Below are 18,076 nucleotides of genomic sequence, written 5' to 3'. Positions count from 1 at the left end.
GACAGTAAAGGTTAAACTTTCTCCTCAAGGAAAAAAAATCTATGGACATCAAGTCATGATCCAGATCCATGAAAATGAAAAGAAGGAAAGTTAGGCATTAGGGCCTATTTAAACACCTTCTATCTGCAGGGTGAAAGCAAGGCTAGAAAGAGTATTCCATCTAATAAAAGATTAATGTGCGAACTCTTCTGACTGATAACCACATTAGTTCCTCTCAGAGCTAATTATGTCTTTGAATCATATCCAAAAAGGAAGACAAAAGTTATCTTCAGCAAATGCTTATTTTAATTGTTTAATAGTGAATACTTTTTTGAGCTAATTGACTTATTTTTTCTGAGAGGTATAAAAGTCCATATGTCCTCAGTAGAATATTGAAGATGAACAATGTTATTCCTTTAGAAGAAAGGTTTAGAATATTGTAAATACTGACATCAAATTGTTTCTGTCAAGAGATCATTTTAAATTGAATTTATTTTTGCCACGAAATTATTCTGTGGAGTTTGTGAATGTACCAAAGCTCCAGAACTAACTTGCTGTTGGGGTCTGTATCTTCACATGAAAACAAATGAGGTCTTCTGTAACCTGATTTCTGTACACCCATACAGATCAATGGAAAGCTAGGGCTGAGACTGTCCTATCATGCGTTCTTCCTTGGACCGTCAGGAAAATATATACACACGTTAATACCGTTTATAAGACAGGCTGACATTTTCTAACTACTCAGTGGTAGTTGAAGCAGGTGGAACTGATGGCAGTGGGGTATCCGGCAGGGTGGAGTCCTTCGTTACTGAAATGGTCTAGAATTTATGCACGCTGATATTAAACTACAGTCCCACTTTTAATAGGTGTTATTATTTTTACATTCTCCTCGGGCACTGCATCCCCACAAGTGTGCGCGGTGACCTACGACCCCCATCTGGGTGTACCATTTATAGTAACCCCCTGATGTGCGGGATCACTGCAGTTCTCTCAGCCCGGGAAAGGAAGCTCAGAGGCAAGCAAGTGGCCTTACATAGTTACTCAGCTAGTAAACAAATGTCACAGCTACTCAACAGTTTAATCAAGTTACTTGACTAGTAATGGAGGGTCAGGATTAACATGGATTAAAACCCAGAACTTCCTGATGCTGAGGCCTTTACATCAACCATAGTTGGGCCGCTCAAATCTGAATCTCCGATCATCTCCTCCTTCATTCCTTACATGTGGCTTTTCCAGTAGAGAAGTACTCAGTCTGATGCAACACTAGCCAAAATGATATTTGCACCCCAGTGTTCCTAGTGATGAGGGAAATGTTTTCTCCTATGCATCCTGTTGCAGGAAATGCTTGTTAGACAGGGAGTGCCCCACCCTTCTCCCCTCTGCCGAGGTCAGGGCGGTGAGGCAGTGAGCCTGCAGGTACACTGCGTATCCTCAGCCTGTGACCGTCCACGAAGAGCGCATCCTCCCCTAATTTGAAGACAACACAGACCCCTCGTTACCGAACTGTCTCAGGCTCAGTGTACTCTCCCTGAAGTCAAGGAAACACTGCGGGGAGGAAAACGCCAGATAAAAGGATACAGTGAATTTCATACCACAACAAGGATGAGATTCAATAACCACATTTTAAGAAATATGCTTCTGAAGACCTCTATAAATTCTTCATCAGGCTATCTACTAACCAGACCATTCCCAAGTGGGTGGTTTACCTAAAAGGGGATGGGTATGTCTTTGCAGCCTACATGGTGGGAAAGATAGGGCTGAAGTCTTAGACCGAGGTGGGGAGAAAGCTGCTGCTTTCTCCGGGAGGGGGTGGGTTCAGTCTGCACTCCTCGCTGTGAAAGTGCATGGCGTGCTCACGGCGCTGGTTAGCGAGCTGCCCGCAGCCCTGCAGGGCTGAGTCAGGAAGGCAGCTCTCTGAGGCCCCTTGCCGAGGTGTGGGCCGCAGTCTGTGCTGTGGCCGGAGTCCGTTAACACACCACACAGCTAATTAGGCCAAGACACTGCCCGTAGGCGCGCTCCCCTGCAGCCTGTGTCTTTATCACGGATACGGGGCTCGGAGGCCGCTTCCTGCTGCTTCTCTTCGGTTAGATTTCCCTGGTGCCCTCGGCTGAGGCCTTCCCCGCACAGCACACCCGTGTGATAACCAGCTTTACCGCCTGCGCTTCTGATCCCGAGACACTGAACAAGCCTTCGTGCACGGCCTTTCTTTGTGTCTCCATTTTCTCTGCTATGAGCTGCAGAAGATTCCCTTTCAAACACTGGAGACCTAAACAGCCTCTCTGGAGAGACAGTTGACAGTATCAACATAAACAAATACAACCTATGATCCAAACATCTCACTCCTAGCTACAAACTCAAGAGAAATGTGCACTTAGGTTCACCAAAAAGCCTTCACAATAATGTTCATAGCAACACTATTTGTAATCGCCGAAAGCTACTGGAAACAATCCAGAGAGAATGGATATATAGAAAGGGTTATATAAAAGTAACGAATTGTTACATAGAAAGAAGAAAGAACAAACTACAGCGTACAATAACATGGGTGGATCCATGAATATAAACAGCAAAATTAATAAAGGCAGAAACAAAAGAGTGTATGTTGTATGATTTCATTCTTATAATGTATAAATACAGCAAAACTATTTCATGATGTTAGAGATCATGGAGATAGTGGTTACCTCAATGGAGAAGGATAAATATTGACTAGGAAGGGGATTAAAAAGGATTTCCTGGTGTGCCGGTAACACTCTGCTGAGAGCGAGGTCTTTTCCATGGGTTTGTTCAGTGTGTGAGCATGTTGTTTTTGTTCAGTCTCTCAGTCGTGTCCAACTCTTTGTGACCTCATGGATTCCAGGCCTCCCTGTCCTTCACCATCTTCCAGAGCTTGCTCACACTCATGTCTATTCAGTTCATGACGCCATCCAACCATCTCATCCTCTGTTGTCCCCTTCTCCTCCTGCCTTCAGCCTTTCCCAGCATCAGGGTCTTTTCCAATGAGTCGGCTCTTTGCATCAGGTGAATTGTGAATATTCATGGAACTATGTGTTTAAGACATGTACACTTTTCTTAAAGTTATTATATGGTGCTACAATACCTGAATTTTAAAAATATACTTAAAACTAATACAATATTATAAATTGACCATATACCAATAAAAATTAAAAATAAATAAAAAGTACACTCAAGAATGGCAAGATTGGAATCTTCCTTACTCTTGCCAATATCCTCCCCACCCCAGTCCTCACCACCTTTCATGTGGTTTATTTGTTTCTTTTTTTGAGAGTCATAAAAACCCTATGAATAGAGGAGCCTGGCTGACTGCAGTCTATGGTCTTGTAAGATAACTTAGCATCTAAACGCCACCACCAGGAGACCGAAGGACAGATCCTCTGGAGTGAGGCTTGCTAACCTCCCTGCATGTATAAATCCTGCCCTTAACCAAACTCAGATCAACAGCTGGAATCAGGATATGCCTCACTTTTACTATAGTGAAACATCAGATTCCATGGAGACCACATCTTGCTTTCTCAGCTGAAAGTCTAAAGTCAGCTCAACATACCTCCATCCTTAGTCTTTCATTTATTCCTAAGGTTCTTATTAAATTATCCTTTAATTATTTTGGCTATGTTGGGCCTTACGCACAACCATGGAGATGACACTGGCAGATGCATGCATGGTCCATGTAACATTCCTCCACCTCCCTTGGTCCCTGAAGCCTCACCGTGCGGGACAGAAGCTGCCCTCACACTGACCCCGGCGTGGCGGGCATCGCTCCATCCACCACAGCCCCCGACAGGAGGCACAGAGGGGCAGGTGGTCCACAGTGGCTCCAGGGCCTGCAGCGGTCAGTGAAGCCCCTTTGGAAAGAGGTGAGACAAGCGTGTGAATTGCATGAGTCCATTATATTATTCTAGGATGTGTAAATAAAATTCCCTTTAAAGAAGTTAGACCCAGAGATGTACTTTTAGTGTCTGCTTATAATTTATTTTTTCTTATTTAGGAACCATTATGTCCTAAATGCCCAAGCAGTTTTTAAACATTTTTTCCATGAAGTAGGGAGTCCATTTAAGTGGAATGTAGACTCCAGGAAGCATATTTTTAAGACCTAAAAAAAAGGAGTCCATAACATTTTTCTGTAGCTTTATCAGCTTCATTAATTAAAAACTTACTCACTGAGTTCAATAATGTCAAGTAATAATACAGCCCATTAACTATGACTTCAGCTTTTCAGAATGACATGCGTAGCTATATATGTACCAATCTTGTGGGCAGAACTCATAAAAGTGGTATAATATTGCCCTGTTGCCAGCTTCACTTTCATTCCCAACAAATCTAACAACTGAAAACTTTAAAGATACTTCATATTTGTTGAAAATTTTTACAATATGTGGCATATCAACCATCAAAGCGAATTATAAACATCCTTTTGAACCTATCACTTTTCAGGCCAGTCTTGGTGATGTCTCTCACTTAAATTATAAATAATGTTAGCACAAAAGAATAACCAGACTCTTAAGACTATAAATTATCTACATTTTTTCCTCCAAGATGCTTTGACATTTCCAGTTAAATACATATTAACTGATGCACTCTGCCCTTTGCTTAGAAAAGATGCATTTCCAGACATACAAGCCCAGATGACAAAGATGTTACTGTACCTCTGACCTGATCTTTATTTTAAATTCTCTTTATTAGTGTGAGGAATTTTTAGGCGACCTTACCAAAAATGGTCCCCTCCCCCATCGGTTTCCTTTCCGCCAACTCTGAGTGCTTCCTGTGTCCCGGGCATAGGTGATACACAGACAGACAGACATGACTCTCTGGCTCCTACCACTGGACGATTTCCACCCATCGCCCGATTTCAGAACACACGCATTCTCTTAGCGCTCTGGAGTCTGGTTGAGTAGTTTCTAATAAGGAATCGGAGCTTCTTTTAGAATGCAGCTTTGTGACAGATCTTGCATGCTGCAGTGAAGCAGTGGGTGAGCGCCCCTCCATCATCTCCTTTCTTTGACCTCCATCCTCTCGTCCACTCACCCAAGGACATGCAAGGTCAGGTTACCAAGGCCATTTCACTAGGAATCCCGAACTGCTGCAAAAAGCTATACAGCCTCCTGGAATCCACAGGGTAATTTTTGTGCCAGGATTCTTCAGACAGTTTTCCACAGGTAAAGACTGAGGATGAGGTGCAAAGCACAGATGACTGATGCTGACACGGGGTGAACCATGCATCCCACTTTGGCGCTTCTCTGCTTAGCCCGAGAAATTTCTGGCGGTCTGTCATTTTAGAGATATAGTGATGATAGAAACAGCCTCTAATTTCTTATGAACGATAAAATCATGAATATGTTATAACTATCCCATCTGATTTTTCCCCAATCAATTTTCAACTTGATTTCATTTCAGGGTCAATACTAAGGGTCATTTTATATGCAGGAAATGTCCCTGAACTGAATTTACTGCTCCCAGGCTCTCAGCCGGCTCACTGCTCCTGGATCAGAATGTTAATTGCACTAACATTAAGGGCTACTCTTTGTTTTTTTCTGGTTAGGTGGCTGGCAGTTAACACTAATAATATGTGAGTTGTGGCATAGCGTTAAATTCTGAGTAGATTGATAGCTACCTTAAGGAGAACACAGTAATTCTTTTTTCTTTTTTTGGCTTAAACAAAAGACACTTGGTTTGTCACAGTTCTGTTGGATACAAGTCTAAGATCAAGGCGTCTGCAGTAACCATTCCTCCCGAGGCCTCTCTCCCTGGCCTGTAGGGGACCATCTCCTCCCAGAGTTTTTCCTTCACATGGTCTTCCCTCTGGGCATGTCTGTGTCCTAATCCCTCCTTCTTTCTTTCAGCTGAGAGCTAATTGACATGTAACATTGTATTAGTTTCAGGTGTACAGCATGCTTCAATATTTGTATACACTGCAAGATGATCACCACAATAAATCTAGCTAACATTCGTCACCATACAGAATTACACAGACATTTACTGCTGTGATGAGAACTTTTAAGATATTCTCTCTTCAGTTCAGTTCAGTTCAGTCGCTCATTCGTGTCCGACTCTTTGCGACCCCATGAACCGCAGCACGCCAGGCCTCCCTGTCCATCACCGACTCCCAGAGTTTACTCAGACTCATGTCCATCGAGTCGGTGATGCCATCCAACCATCTCATCCTCTGTCATTCCCTTCTCCTCCTACCCTCAATCTTTCCCAGCATCAGGGTCTTTTCTAATGAGTTGGCTCTTCGCATCAGGTGGCCAAAGTATTGTAGCTTCAGCATCAGTCCTTCCAATGAATATTCAGGACTGATTTCCTTTAGGATGGACTGGTTGGATCTCCTTGCAGTCCAAGGGACTCTCAAGAGTCTTCTCTAACACCACAGTTCAAAAGCATCAATTCTTCAGCACTCAGCTTTCTTTATGGTCCAACTCTCACATCCATACATGACTACTAGAAAAACCATAGCTTTGACTATACAGGACTTTTGTCAGTAAAGTAATGTCTCTGCTTTTTAATACACTGACTAGGTTTGTAATAGCTTTTCTTCCAAGGAGCAAGCGTCTTTTAATTTCGTGACTTCAGTAAACAACTGCAGTGATTTTGGAGCCCAAGAAAAGAAAGTCTATCACTGTTCCATTGTTTCCCCATCTATTTGCCATGAAGTCATGGGACTGGATGCCATAATCTTAGTTTTTTGAATGCTGAGTTTTAAGCCAGCTTTTTCACTCTCCTCTTTCACTTTCATCAAGAGGCTCTTTAATTCCTCTTCACTTTCTGCCATAAGGGTGGTATCATCTGCATATCTGAGGTTATTGATATTTCTCCTGGCAATCTTGATTCCAGTTTGTGCTTCATCCAGCCCGGCATTTCTCATGATGTACTCTGCATATAAGTTAAATAAGCAGGGTGACAATATACAGCCTTGACGTACTCCTTTCTCAATTTTGAACCCTCTGTTGTTCCATGTCCAGTATCCAACTATTGCTTCCTGACCTGCATACAGACTTCTCAGGAGGCAGGTAAGGTGGTCTGGTATTCTCATCTCTTTAAGAATTTTCTACAGTTTGTTGTGATCCACACAGTCAAAGGCTTTAGTGTAGTCAATGAAACAGAAGTAGATATTTTTCTGGAATTCTCTTGCTTTCTCTATGATCCAGTGAATGTTGGCAATTTGATCTCTGGTTCCTCTGCCTTTTCTAAACCCAGCTTGTACATCTGAAAGTTCTTGGTTCACATACTGTTGTAGCCTCGCTTGGAGAATTTTGAGCATTACTTTGCTAGCATGTGAGATGAATGCAATTGTGCAGTAGTTTAAGCATTCTTTGGCATTGCCTTTCTTTGGGATTTGAATGACAACTGACCTTTTGCAGTCCTGTGACCACTGCTGAGTTTTCCAAATTTGCTGGCATATTGAGAGCAGCACTTTCACAGCATCATCTTTTAGGAGTTGAAATACCTCAACTGGAATTCCATCACCTCCATGAGCTTTGTTCGTAATGATGCTTCCTAAGGTCCACTCATCTTCACACTCCAGGATGTCTGGCTCTAGAGTTATCACACCATCGTGATTATCTGGGTCATTAAGATCTTTTTTGTATAGTTTCTGTGTATTCTTGTCACCTCTTCTTAATATCTTCTGCTTCTATTAGGTCCATACCATTTCTGTCCTTTATTGTGCCCATCTTTGCATGAAATGTTCCCTTGGTATCTCTAATTTTCTTGAAGAGATCTCTAGTCTTTCCCATTCTATTGTTTTCCTCTATTTCTTTGCATTGTTCACTTAGGAAGGCTTTCTTATCTCTCCTTGCTGTTCTTTGAAAAATGGTAGATTTCAATATAAATAGCAATTATATTACATATAAATGGACTAAGTGCTTCAAACTATAATTTTCAAGTTATAAGAAAAATATGACCAGATTACATAAAGAAAATTATAACCCCATGCTATTACAAGACATATCTAAAACATACAGAAAATTGAAAAGAAAAAAATAAGGCCCTATAAATACTAATTGAAGGAAATTGATATAGCTAGATTGATATCAGAGAAATTAGACTATTAAGAGTAAGCATTACTAGGAATACAGAGAAAGATTTCAAAATAATACATTCAATTCTACAAGGAAACTATTTATCTAAAATTATGTCTCCAAAATATACAAATCAAGAATTAACAGTACTAATAAAATGTTTTCTAAAGAAACGGTGAGAGAAAATGTTTTATAGATTGAAGTTCTCAGTATTGTAAAGCTGATGATTATTTTCCAAGCTGATTTTAAGAATTTATGCATTTATAATCAAAATCCCAACAAGTATTTTCTGGAACTTTACAAGTGGATTTTAAATTTTATGTAGAAATGCGTCCATTATCTATAAATGATAAATTTTATTTTTTTCAAGGCCATCTTTTATTTATGCACCCATGCCTTAATTTACTGATTTTAATCTTCAAAATGATATTGAATAGAGTTCTACTACACCTCCCTGTTTTGAAGCTGACCTCAAAATCAATAACATTAAACAGATGCTTTAAAAAAAATTTTTTTTCAAATCAGAGTTAAGGGAGTTATTTTGTGGTCATTGTTTCCCACATTTCCCCATAAATGTATAATCACTTTTCAAAAGTGATCCTATATCTCTTTAGATTATATGTGATCTTTCTTTTCTATCCTGTTACTGTAATTAATTACATTGATTGGGTTTCTTATATTATACCAAGGGCTTCCCTGGTGGCTCAGTGGTAAAGAGTCCATCTGCCAATGCAGGGTATCACTTGATGGGATTTGATAACATGTCATTTTAAAACTTTTACATCCATTTCTAAGGGTGAAATTGATCTATAATTTTTCTTTTAATATCCTTGTCAGGTGTTGATATCAAGATTTGCTAGCTTCATAAACTGAGTTGGCAAGTATTTTCTCCCCTTCCTTCACTTTTGTTGTCTCAGAGGTTTTTTTGTGTTTTTTTTTGGGGGGGGGAGCTGCTGTTATTTCTTAAATATATATTAGAAGAAAAGTATGTTAAAATATCTCACTGTGAATGTGATTTGTCTATTTTTCCTTTTAGTTTTGTTCACATTTGCTTTATGCAGCATATGCATTTAGAATTATTACCCCTTACTAATGAAATTAATATATCATTATAAAACTACTTGACCTGTCTTTAATAATTTTTCTTGCCTTTGATATTCATCTAGTAAGATCAGCTTTCTTGTTAGCATTTGTGTTATATATCTTTCCATCCTGTTTGCTTTCAAACGTTCCATGTCTTGTATTTTATGTGCATCACTTGCAAGCAGTATATACTTGCTATCTCTCAATCTAGTCTCATAGTCTTTCTTTCTTGGTGGTATCAGGTAGCTCATTTACATTTAGTATCATGACAGATACACTTATAATTAAATCTACATTTTATTAGATTTTTTTCTATTTACCTTGACCACACTCCATTCCTTCTTCCTTCCTTGCCTAACTTTGGGTTGATTGATTATCTTTTAGTATTCCATTTTTCTCTCTATTAACTCAATGGTCATACACTCTTTCATTCTTCTGTCAGTGACTTCACTAGATTAAACATGCCTCCTAACCTAACCAAAGTCTAGTGCTCTTTGCTACTCTCCCTCTTTTCCACAATTGAGGAACCATACAACAGCCACTGTATTTCTTTCTTCTCTTGAATTACATGTTATTCTGGCTATGTTCTGTATCTATTGTCAGTGATAGCTGACTTGATTTCATTGCTTTATATAGCATTATTAATTGGCTATACCTTATAGCTACTAGTGGGTAAAGAGGAAACATGTCTCAATATAATAACGGACATGTAGGATAAACCCACAACTAACTTAATACTCAACAGTGAAAAGCTGAAAACACTTCCCCTAAGGTAAGAAGCAAGACAAGGATGCCTACTCTTAGCATGTTTACCCAACATTGTATTGGGTATTCTAGTCATAGCAATAGGACAAGAAAAAAGAATAAAAGGAGTCAAAATTGAAAAGAAAGAAGTAAAACTGTCACCACTTGCAGATGACATGATGCTATCTATAGAAAATCCTAAAACAGCACAAAAAAACTACTAGAATAAATGAATTCGGTAAAGTTTCAGGATAAAAATTAATATATAGAAATCTTACTAACAATGAATAGTCAGAAAAAGAAATGAAGAAAACTATCCTATTTAAAATTACAACAAAAAGAATAAAATACCTAGTAATACATCTAACTAAAGAGCTTGAACACTAAAAACTGTAAGATATTGGTGAAAGAAGTTAAAGATGACACAAATAGAAAGATACATCATGATGATGGAGAAATAACAAACACTGGAGAGGAGGTGGAGAAAAGGGAGCCCTGCTGCTCTTTTGGTAGGAATGTAAATTGGCACAACCACTATGGAGAACAGTGTGGATATTTTTAAACAAACTAGGACTAAAACTGCCATATGACCCAGCAGTCCCAGTACTGGGTATATATCTGAGAAAACCATAGTTCAAGAAGACACATGTACTCCAGTGTTCACTGCAGCACTGCTTACAAGAGCCAGGACATGGAAGCAACCTGGCTGTCCATAGACAGATGAATGGATGAAGAAAATATGGTACATATATACAGCAGAATATTACACAGCCATGAAAGGAACGGATTTTAGTCAGCTGTAGTGAAGTGGATGAACCTAGAGCCTCTTATCCAGAGTGAAGTAAGTCAGAAAAACAAATATCGTATCTGTATATGGAATGTGGAAAAACAGAACTGATGAGTCTATTTATAGAGAAGGAGTGGAGACACAGATATAGAGAATAAACCTGTGGGTACAGCAGGGGAAGGAGAAGCGAGGACAAACTGAGAAAGTAGGATTGACGCAAACACACTGTCGTGTGCAAAACAGGGAACTAGCGGGAAGCTGTTATATAGCAAAGGGAGGTCAGCCTGGTGCTCTGTGACAACCTAGAAAAATGGGGAGGGAAGGGAGGCTTATGACGGAGGGGAGACGGATATATATACACACATATACACACACATATATAATTATACTGATTTGCATTGATGTTCAGCAGAGAAGGGGGTGACAGAGGATGAGATGGTTGGATGGCATCACTGACTCAATAGACATGAGTCTGAGCAAGCTCCAGGAAATAGTGAAAGACAAGGAAGTCTGACATGATGCAGTCCATGGGGCCACAGAGAGTCAAGACACGACTAAATGACTTAACAACAACAGCAGAGACCACCACAACATTGTAAAGCAATTATCCTCCAATTAAAAAAAAAAAATCATAATGTGAAAATGACCATAGTATTCAAGGTAATCTACAGATTCAATGCAATCTTAATGGTATTTTTCACAGAACTAGAAAAATTAATTCTAAGATTGTATGAAAACACAAAATGTCTCAAATAGCCAAAAGCATCTTGAGTGAAAAGAATAAAGCTGGAGGTATCACATTCCCTGATTTCAAGCTAAACTACAAAGCTACAGTAATCAAAGAAGTATGTGCATACCAAGTCTCTTTAGCCGTGTCCAGCTCTTTGTAGCCCACCAGGCTCCTCTATGCATGGGGTTCTCCAGGCAAGAATACTGGAGTGCGTTGCCATGAGTTTCTCCAGGGGGTCTTGCTGGCCCAGGGATCAAACCCAAGTCTCCTGTGTCTCCTGCATTGGCAGGAAGGTTCTTACTGCTAGTGCCGCTTGGGAAACCCGAAGGAGAATGGTGCTGGCGCAAAACCAGACAGGTACGTCAATGGAACAGAGAGTCCAGAAATAAAGCCACACTTAAATGGTCAGCTTATCTATGGCAAATGAAGCAAGAGTACACAGTGGGGAAAAGAGAAGCTTTTCAGTAAATGGTGTTGGGAAAACCAGACAACTGCATGCAAAATAATCCATGCAGACTGCTCTCGCACACCATGTACAAAAACAAACCCACAGTGGGGCGGGGGAGATGAGATCTGAAACCACAGAGCTTGTAGGAGAAAACATAAGCTGAATGTTCTTTGACATTGGCTTAGCAATTATTTCTTTGAATCTATCTCCTCAGGTAAGGGAAACAAAAGCAAAAATAAGCAAATGGGACTCTGTCAAACTAAAAAGCTTTTTTGCAGTGAAGGAAACTGTCAAGCAAACTGTAAAGGCCACTTACTTAATGGGAGAAGATATTTGCATATGATATATCTGATAAGGAATTAATGTCAAAAATATATATGGTGGATTGAAAAAATATACAAAGAACTTAAATGATTCAACATCAGAAAAGCAAACAATCTGTTTTTAAAAATGGGCTGAAGATCTAAATAGACATTTTTCCAAAGAATACATTCATATGGCCAATAGAGATGAAAAAATGCTCAGTATCACTAAGTATTAGGGAAATGCTAATCAGAACCACAGTAATATTACCTCACAGCTGTCAGAAAGGCTGTTAGCAAAATGATAACAAATAACTAGTATTGGCAAGGATGTGGAGAAAAGGGAACCCTCATGCACTGTTGGTGGGATTATAAATTGATGAAGCTGCTATGGAAAACAGTATGGAAGTTCCTCAAAAAGTTAAAAAATAGAACTCCACATGACCCAACAATTTCACTGCTGGCTACTTATTGAAAGGGGAAAAAAAAACAACACTAAAACTATGCATTCTCATGTTCATTGCACCATCATTTACAATAGTCAAGACATGGAAGCAATAAGTGCCAATCAGTAAATGAATGGATAAAGATGATGTCACACACACACACACATACACACACACACAGAGTTGCCTTTTACAATATCATGAATGGATTTGGAGAGCATATGCTAAGTAAAATAAGCCAGACAGAGAAAGACAAACACTGTATGATTTCACTTATATGTGGAATCTGAAAGACACAATGAACAAAGAAAACAGTCATAGTATCTTGAATTTGTGGCTAGGTGTCTTTCATCTTTTCTAGAAAATCCCAAACTATTTTTCCTTTGCTGTTGTTCCTGCCTTCATCCTGTCTTCTCTCCTGGAACCTCAGGAATATAACCTGTATGAGGATGTCTCACACCTGTCCGTGTCTCCCACACTGCTCTCTGCATCCTCCCCTTCTGGAGCCTCAGGAATATAAGCCTGTATGAGGATGTTTCACCCATGTCCGTGTCTCCCACACTGCTCTCTGCATCCCCCCCTTCTGGAGCCTCAGGAATATAACCTGTATGAGGATGTCTCACACCTGTCCATCTCTTCCACACTGTTTTCTGTCTTCTCTCCTGGAACCTCAGAAATATAAGCCTGTATGAGGATGTTTCACCCATGTCCGTGTCTCCCACACTGCTCTCTGCATCCTCCCCTTCTGGAGCCTCAGGAATATAAGCCTGTATGAGGATGTTTCACCCATGTCCGTGTCTCCCACACTGCTCTCTGCATCCTCCCCTTCTGGAGCCTCAGGAATATACCCTGTATGAGGATGTCTCACACCTGTCCGTGTCTCCCACACTGCTCTCTGCATCCCCCCTCTCTGCCTCTGCGCCTCATCAGGGGCACTCCTTATTGTCCACTCAACTCTGAATAGTTTAATTCATCCTCTAAATTCCTAAACTTAGATGTTGTGTTTTAGTTACAGAAAAATAATATATAATTTGTGCCTTTTATGTTTCTAGCCCTCTTTCAAAATTGCCACTCTTATCCTTAAGCATATTGACCAGTCACTCTAGTCTGTATCTTATATCTCCATTACTTGTGTCGCCGATGTTTCTGTGCATCACCTAAGTTATAGTATGTTGCTGCTCTTGGATTTTGGGCCACGTTTTTTTCTCCTCTTGTGTGTTAGGACATTTTCTGTTTAATATCACCCACTATATATCCAAAACTGTAGGCACAATTTGAGGCTTAGGATAATGTTATTTTTTTTCATGGAGAAAATAAATTTCCCTGTGGCACAATGGTAGTGGCACTAGCAAATCAAAAAAACTCTGAAAAAATTAAAGACTAGAAGGATTCAAAACAAGTTTCCAATCCTGAGAGGACAGGACTGTTTACAACTCACTTTGACCCGCAAGGCATAAATGTTCAGAGTTCTAACCTATGGAGTTCACCAAGATCCAACCATCTTGGAAGGTCTCAAAGCCTCATGAGCCTGTCAAAAAGTCTTCTTAAATGAAAGAGAAATAAGGATACAATGAGGAAAGGAAGAAATAAAAGTGTCCCTACTCAAGGACTGCAAGCTGTGTATTAATAGAAAAGCCTGAGGAATCTATAAGAAAGCTCTTAAAAAAATCATAAGATAACAGGTAAGCACATAAAAAGCAATGATATACATTAGCTATGTACAATTGGAAAGGTAAAAGTGATACTAATTATAGTTGTAAAAAAGATAAATATTAATACTATAAACCTAAAAAAAAAGGTACAAGAGCTCTACATGGAAATCTTTAAATCCCCCAATTCATCTATAGACTTAATGGAATATCTATAAAAATCTTAGAATAATTTTTTATAGATATGAACAAATGGATTCTAAAGTTTATATGAAAGGGCAAAGAAAATAGAATAGCTAAAACAATTTTGAAAACAAAAACAGTTGGAGGAAGTGAATTTAACCAAGTACCAAAGACAGTATAGTATTGATAAAGGGATAGTATACAAATCAATGGAATAGAAGAGAAAATCCAGAAATATTTCTACTCAAATATGGCAATACAATTTTTACAAAGACATAAAAACATAATGATTAAGTATAGTCTTTTCAATAAATAGTGTGGGAGCAACTGAATATCAGTGTGCTTGAAAATCTGTGAACTTTGACTGGAACCTCTCATTTTATACAAAAACTAATTCAAAATAGGTTACAGATCTAAATATAGATATAAAATTATAAAACTTTTAGAAGAAAACAGGAAATATATGTATGACCTAGAGTCTGGCTAAGAGCCCATAGACAATATACTAAAAACAAGACTTGTAAAGGAAAAAAATTTTAAATTAGATTTCATCGAAGTTAAAAGCCTTGCCATGAGCAACTGTTGAGAGCCTGGGAAGGCAAATCACACTGAGAGGAAGCAAGCAAATCCTGGATGAGACAGAGGACTTGTCTCTAAAGCCCACAGCAAACTCTGCCTTCTCTGCCATGAGGTGGAGTGAGCAAAGGAGAAAGACTACAAATAGCCCTATTTGGGTTTCCTCCCCGAGGAAGAAGCATCTGCTGCTGACTTTCTCCAGCTTTTTCTTCTCTTGACCACTGAGCTTCATCATTAAGCCCGGGGCCAAACAAGGCTGGGACTTTCTCTTTCGGGGGAAAAAGCAAACTCTCAGGTCAGAGCCCTGCTCCCACCTTCACAGAACCTCTCTCCTCAGACCAGAGCTGGCTTTTGTGTCTCATCCTAGGACAATCCATAGACAGTTTAGACCTGGCTCCGGCATGTCCTGAAATTGACCAGAAAGGGGCATTAAATAAATCAATTCTACTCTGTACTCAAGAATGAAAATAAAACTCACTCTCTTTGCTATTTTGGTTCTCAAGCTACATCCAGCAACAGTACCCTAGAGAACATCAGAAATCCGGCAATGAGATTAACTGACAAGACAGAGATACTCCACTAATAAAATGCCAACATAGAGAGGCACCAAAATTGAACACAAACTCCTTCCTATTATCAAATTCCCAGAGAGAAGAGATCAGAGATTAAATTTCCTTGCAAGTTTAAGTCCCCAAAACATTCAAGTCCAAAGGAACTGAGCTCCACAATGAAATTCTCTTGTTCTTGAAAATTAAAAGCTCAAAGTCCGAAGAGCTTCTTCCCTGCTCTCCATTCTGCTCAGTCTCAGTCAGGTGCATCTCAGTGCCTGGGTGTAATTATACGTCATCTTGCATATTCCAGGCAAGATTAGGTGCGCAAAACAGCACTCAGTTCGCCAGACCACTCAGGGACACAAGGTTGTGTAAAAAAAGAAGGTAGAGGGAGAAGGATGTTGGTCACTTATAAACACAAACTCAGCCGAGAAAAATCTTGCATCAAATGGTTAACATTGCCACTGTGCCTTTACTGGGCTTCCCTGGTGGCTCAGCGGTAAGAACCACCTGGCAACGCAGGAGACACGGGTTCGATCCCAGGATCAAGAAGATCTCCTGGAGGAGGAAACGGCTACCCACTCCAGTATTCTTGCCTGGGAAATCTCGTGGACAGAGGAAGTCTGGTGGGCTACAGTCCATGGGGTCGCAAAGAGCTGGACACGACTGAGCAACTAAACAATAACAATGCCTTTACCATCATGTGCAGGAGGGGAAGGCATCTATCTATGCATGCATATTGCCTCGCTTCCCAAAGAAATGCTCGCCTTCTGTACATTTTAATTTACGATATACCGAGGTATGTGCATTTGGAAAAGCCCAAGCACTGTCGCCGTAGCGCGGAGTGGAAAGTTCTCGCCGGACGGAGCATCGGGGTTCCAGAGACAGCCTGCTTGTGTCACTCAGGATAGGCTGCTCCCATCAAGAGACGACCAAGTCAGCGGGGGAGAAAACGGGGTGTACAGGCTCGCAGAGGTTCCCAAGGTCGCGGACTGAGAACCTCCTTATTTAAAACAAAGCCTAAATGTCATGCCTTTTCTCCTTTGTCAGATCCCTTGAAACTGCACAAACTTTCCTGAACTCTCCAAGCCGTCGTCTCCAAGATGAAGCTCCTAAAGGACAAGTTGATTTGCCCTTAATTAACCTCTGCTTTCTTTGCCCGGGTCTCCTTCGTATTCTGGAATCAGTGACACCGGAAAGGGGCCTGCCTGGAGGCAGCCGGGGCGGGGCCCCGGACTCCGCCCAGCCGCCGCGGGTCGCCGGCGCGCACACTCTGCACCTGCCGTCTCCGCTCCGCGGCCCCGCTTCACCAGCCGTCTTGGGTTGTATGCTGTCCTTCTAGTTTCACTAGCTTCATGTGTTCAGTCTCTCCTAATGAAAACTAATGTATTTTTCTCCTCCGTTATAGTACATTTCCATTCTGCTAAAAACTGTATAATATTACCAAGTGAAAAGAAATAAGGATTTAAAAACTGTACAAACCATCAATTTTAATTTAAAAAAACCATTGATTTTTATTGTATTAAATACATGAAATTATGTTATATATACAAACATATATATATATACACACATATATATTGTTAGTATTTTTCTTTCTAATTCAAAACTTTGGTGACTAATTTGTTTTTCAAAATGTATTCATGTTTATGTTAAGCTGTAATCAGCCAGTTAAAGAAATTGATAGAATCTGGCTACAAACATTTTGACATAATTTTGTAAGTCTTACAATGTATTATCCTAATGCAATTTTATCAAAAGAGAATTCCAGGTATCTCAGTAAAAAAATTATTTTGGTTCTGGATGCCTCTTTACAAAGATCTCTTATGTATACAAATTCTCTTCAGCCTTACAGCAACTCTACGAGCTAGTCTATTATTGCTCCCATTTTATAAATGAGTCAACTGGGATTCAGGGGTAGATTCTCCACACTCTTGAGTATTTAATATATGATCAATTTGGACCTAAAAACTAGTCTGAGGACTCAGTTCTTTTAGGACTAAAACAACTTTTAGTGCTTTTCCTGCAGCAGTAGTAAGACTTAAAGAATTTTAGGGAATCATCATTATCAGTGTATTATTCAACTAATGCCTTAATCATGCCAAATAACAAGTTACCGGCCGAGACCTTCTCAGACTCCACACTGCTGACGCCTCTTTGTTGTGGTGCCTGTTGTCTTTCTGGCACGATGTTTAGCAGCAGCCGAGGCTCCCGTGCCCTGGGGCCGTCTGAGGCAGACAGAAGAGTAGCCTCCCACACATGTCCCCCTCCGAATCCCCAGAACCTAGAACCACGTTACCTTTGCAGATATGACGAAAGTGTCGGAATGTCACTCTCAGGATCATCTTTCATCTTATGACATTCATCTTAACAGACTGGAGGCAGAGATTCTCCTACTGGCCTTGAAAAGTAATTAGCCAAATGTTGAACCGCCATAGAGTGGGTCACAAAGTAAGGAGCCTCATGGGACCTCCAGGACCTGAGATCACTCTCCAGATGACAGCCAATAAAGTGAAATGGGCTTGGAAGCCGATTCCTCCCTAACCGAGCCTCCAGACGAGAACGCGG

This window comes from Odocoileus virginianus, unplaced genomic scaffold, assembly GCF_023699985.2.
Source record: "Odocoileus virginianus isolate 20LAN1187 ecotype Illinois unplaced genomic scaffold, Ovbor_1.2 Unplaced_Scaffold_8, whole genome shotgun sequence".
In the NCBI taxonomy this organism is placed as follows: domain Eukaryota; kingdom Metazoa; phylum Chordata; class Mammalia; order Artiodactyla; family Cervidae; genus Odocoileus; species Odocoileus virginianus.
The sequence above is the reverse complement of the archived record's forward strand: the minus strand, read 5'-3'. Positions refer to the sequence as shown.